Source organism: Palaemon carinicauda, chromosome 4, assembly GCF_036898095.1.
Source record: "Palaemon carinicauda isolate YSFRI2023 chromosome 4, ASM3689809v2, whole genome shotgun sequence".
NCBI classification, from domain to species: Eukaryota; Metazoa; Arthropoda; class Malacostraca; order Decapoda; family Palaemonidae; genus Palaemon; species Palaemon carinicauda.
In genome coordinates, this window is record NC_090728.1 from 36,361,196 (window position 1) to 36,366,195 (window position 5,000).

General features: G+C 33.8%; 1 protein-coding gene across 1 annotated transcript in view; it reads left to right on the top strand.

The window, feature by feature from the left end:
* mGluR (metabotropic Glutamate Receptor) overlaps positions 1–5,000 on the top strand; it is a 492,277-nt gene that overhangs the window by 460,390 nt on the left and 26,887 nt on the right. The gene's annotated exons all lie outside the window — the stretch shown is intronic.

The following is a 5,000-nucleotide window of genomic DNA, read 5'->3' on the forward strand; positions in this document are numbered from 1 at the left end:
CCTTCTGGGATAATCCTGTTAGTGCACTCTAGGACTACCTATTACGATAGGATATTTCCCCATAACTTCATATCCACTTTTTAGCCTTCTACTCTAACTCCGTTCCCGTCTCCTCTCCAACATTTTTTTTTTATTTTGATTTCATAGTGCAACAGCAGGGTTTCCTCACAGGTGCATTTTGAAGCCGAATAGTCTCCCCAGGCCCAGTATCAGGTCATATGGCAGAAATTTATCAATCAAAATAGACATAATTTGTAAAGTCAGTTATGTGTTGAGTTTAAAGATGTTACAGATATTAGAGAGATAAATCCGGATTTTTTTTCAGAGGGATAATAATCTGTTAATGGTTTATTAGAATCTTCTTCTCTCTCTCTCTCTCTCTCTCTCTCTCTCTCTCTCTCTCTCTCTCTCTCTCTCTCTCTCTCTCTCTCTTTTTTTTTTTTTTTTTTTTTTTTTTTTTTTTTTTTTTTTTTTTTTTTTTTTTTTTTTTTTTAACATCGGTTCGCTTGTGGTGGTCTTCCAGGGCGTGTTGTTTTATTGTCCTTTTGGCATAAAAGTTATCTTCTGTCTCATTTTTTCAACAATAATTCGGTATCCTTATCGTACTCTTCCTTTACTTCTGTCAAGTACATTCAATATATATATATATATATATATATATATATATATATATATATATATATATATATATATATATATATACTCTTCCTTTACTTCTGTCAAGTACATTCAATATATATATATATATATATATATATATATATATATATATATATATATATATGTAAACGTAGAAAGTAATTTGATAGTAAATGTGACACATAATTGCTTGGTGTCATGCCTAGATGAAAATATAAAAACGTGCTGCATATCAAGATACGGTATAGTGGAAATAGAAAAATCTATATGTAAAAATAAAGCAGTAATGCAGTCTGACTGCAACAAAAGGGAAGATTTATGAACATTCCTCCAAAAGCAAAGAGGGCCGTACGTTTCTCGTATCTTTTCACCATAAATTTCAAAAAGGTTCCAAGGACTCCTATGCGGGTCCTTATCTGTACGAGGAAGTAGAAAGGGGATTAATCTTAAGTACTTAAATCTAAAGTTTCCATCCAAGAGCCCTCAGAGAAGTGATACTCATTCAGGCTTCAGAGGCTGAATTCCTGGAATATCTTAATGGTGGTATAAATGACCAATGAGCCGACTGATAGTATCTAGCATGAACTAATTGGAACTGTCTTGTGGGAGACGAGAGAGAGAGAGAGAGAGAGAGAGAGAGAGAGAGAGAGAGTGAGAGAGAGAGAGAGAGAGAGATAGAGAGGGGAGGGGGTTAAGTTTCATGACACTGATATTCCAGAGAAGCTCAGGCGCATTCTGTTGGTGCCACTATGTCCCCCCGGAGTGTCATCAATCGATGACTACCATTACTTTAGTGAGTTTTATGCCAAAAAATGCATATACACTGATAGAAAAGGACAGAAGTTTTTTAGTATCAATTCAAATGTTATTTACAAGATAGTTATATTAATAAAGAATTTAAATTATTAGTTGAAATAACCGTTTTATAATTTGCTAAAAGGAAAATAAAATTAGTTTTCAGATGTTCTTTGGACAACTACTGACTTAAACTCTAAATATTGTGTCAAAGTAGGATTAACTGTTATCAAACTCTGAACTAAGAAAAAATACTTTCAATCCTCTGAATATAACTAATTCGTTGAATTCACGATTTAATTGGAGGTTAGCAATCTATTATGAAATAACAAGACGATAGATTGAATAAATCTATACATTTGTTTTACATTTAGATACAATATGACAGAATACATGTATAAAACAGCCAACACGATGAAGAATCAACAATTAATTATTTTCTAAACAAATTAGAGAGTCAATTTAGATGAAATTACTAAAATACAGCAACCCAGTTGTTTATTTCTTGAAATTCGTCAATATAAAGAGCATCCATAGGTACAAAGGAAACCAGGATACATCTATTTACTCTCTTTAGCTAAGCTAAGTATATCGTTCAAAAATTTCTTTATATAGTAAAGAATTATTCATTTCTAGTAAGTGCCCTGTAAAAAAAACAAAAAATATTTCTGTCGTGTACGATACCTGAAATGTTTTCCGATCGAGAATTATTCTTTCTTATGAAATGATTTGTTGGGCAATTTTCACTTGAGGTTAGAGGTCAAAACTACTTTAGTTAATGAAGTCACCTTTAGGATACTTTAATAAATATAAGGGTTACTTGGGATAACAAAATGGAATTTAGTTATTTTTTGAGCTAAAGGGTCGTATTTTCAAATTCAAGTATAAAATATATAAACAGTATTTTTTTTACTCCTAAAGTTATTTACAATATATGTTTTAGATGTGTGACAGTGTAAGTTACCCGTTTCTCTCTGCTACTCATGAGCAACAATATATAACCTTTAAAACTATCGCTTTGAGCAATCAGCTAGAAATGACTATATTGTCTATAATTTTTTAGTTAATGAAATGAAAAAGAAGTGCTCATCGTTCTTACATAGATTGACGAAGTCAGAGAGAGAGAGAGAGAGAGAGAGAGAGAGAGAGAGAGAGAGAGAGAGAGAGAGAGAGAGAGAGAGAGAGAGAGAGAGAGTAGCCAGTGTCATATTTGCTGCCATGACTCCTTGTTTTAATCATTACTTCATATTTTTTTGGATGCCATAACTTCTCAGAATCTTCTAAAGCATGTTCTATTGAAATTATCAAAATTTTTCAAAATCTCTGAAAGCCTTGACAAGCCTCTTGCATGGCTTAGTTTCCGACTAAGTGCTTTATGAATTGTATTTAGGAGTAATAATTTTGCGACAGTTCCTGTACATTTGTCACTTTTCCAATTTCCAAGCCGCCTCAAATCTACATTTTTATGGCAATTTCATAATTATTTTCAGTTTCCATTCCACAGTCTTATCTTAAAAATATTCCTGCCGATGTTCCATCATGGCCAAGTACCTCTTAAATCTGCACATTCTCCACGATATTTGTATTGTAAGACAGCGAAGGCTCACTCATATCCATAGCCAGTTTTTTTATTGTTTTTTTTTTCTAGTGAAGAAAGTAAAATAGCAACTAAGGGAAAATTTAATTTACCTTCTTTTCTTATGTAACCACGAACATTTCTTCCTTATAGATTTGTATATTTCTTATTTAGAAGCTAGCCCAAAAATACTGTTGGAATTTCGATCAGCGTAGAAACTCACTGATGCCCAACCTCTCGGAAATAAAAGACAAAACCTCGATTTTTACACACTGTAAGAACATTTTTCTATGTAAAATTCGGTAATGTTATAATTATCATTTTATATGTAAAGTATTCTTATATTATGTTAAGTCCAATTTTGTTGGAGGTATGTGTGGCCTAATAAATGAATGTAAAGTAATACCAAGCGTAAAAATAGTGGCAAATTATCATATTTATGGATTGCAGTTAACTCCTCAGATATCATGGCGGGGGATATTGATCGGTTTTGATTCTAGACGCGTAACATTAATTAGGCTCTAACATGTAGAGCAGTACAAATCAATTTTTTTATCTCAGTGGTTAACTGGATTAAGCAACTGCCAAAATAGTTAAGCTACAAGAAGGCATAATTTTGATTCGCTGTCGGAGTAAAAAAAAAACTCATAATCTACAATTCCTTTTGAGTCGTAATACATTTCCAAGATGCATCGCCTGTTTCATGTTTGATATATCTGGGTTTGCTCCCTTCCTACGTACCACTTGTTCGCCCAGCTGCAAAGAGGTACCGGCATCTGTTGAAGCTAAGGGAAAGGTTTGGACGTACAATTTTACCCTTAAAGACTTGTTAGGAGACCAGTAGACTGGAGCCTACTAGTATCCCCTCGCTCCAAATAGGATAGAAGTGTATGGTAATATATATATATATATATATATATATATATATATATATATATAATATATATATATAATATATATAATATATATATATATATATATATATATATATATATATATATATATATATATATATATACAGTATAAATATTTACATACACACATAGATGCTCGTTATAGCGGATTGATAAGGGGAAGGGTGTCCCATATAGCCAGTGTTCGATGTAAAAAAACGGAAATTAATAATAATAATAATAATAATAATAATACGTTCTGATTTCGTTGGTTTACGGGCGGTATTCCAACGGCAGGTGTGTAGGAGGAACATTTCCTGCATAGTGTTGAGGAGGGCCTCAAGGATACGTATGCACCTGCTATCGGGGGCAGTGCCAATGACCTTCGTGTGTTTTATTATGTGGTCCCTTAGCACGTTGCCATCTTTATGGCACCCTGCTGAACGTGGCAGGACATTCTCTCGGAGAGGCTCATCGTGGTCATACCGATTTAGCTAGCGGGGCATCCTCAGGCGTGGCATTGGTATCGGTATATCATGTTGGTTTCTTAAGACTGTCCTGTTACGTTGGGGACCGGATTATTTCTCAAAATCAGATTTTCAAATTTTGCTAATTGATAAAAGATAACGATTTTGACAGCTGTATCTTGTGTGGCTGACACGTGGTTTTTGATATTTCGAATGGATTTTTCGTCTTCGCTTTATAGTCTTGGTTATGCATGAAACTTTTATAGTACAAGTTTATGCTAGTCGTTTCTGTAGGTGAAAACTGACCTTCTTCATACCATTTGTCTAAGTACCCTCTTGATTACGTGGTTCACGAACTTATTTGGATATCCGTTGTTAATGAGGACCTCGGTTACACAATCAAGCCCGTCATGGGTGGCCTTCCATTATGTTAAGGGGGACTTATCGCATTGTTCATCACGGAAGGCTATTCTACAGCACTTTGAGGAACTAGTGTGGGTGTTAAATCTTGATCAATGTTGACTGCCTTTGGGTGTTCCCCTTGTTGGCAAGTAATAGACCCTTACACTGACTCTTATAGACTGACTTAATATAGAGAAAGGAGACCTCAATATTGTCATCCTCTTATAT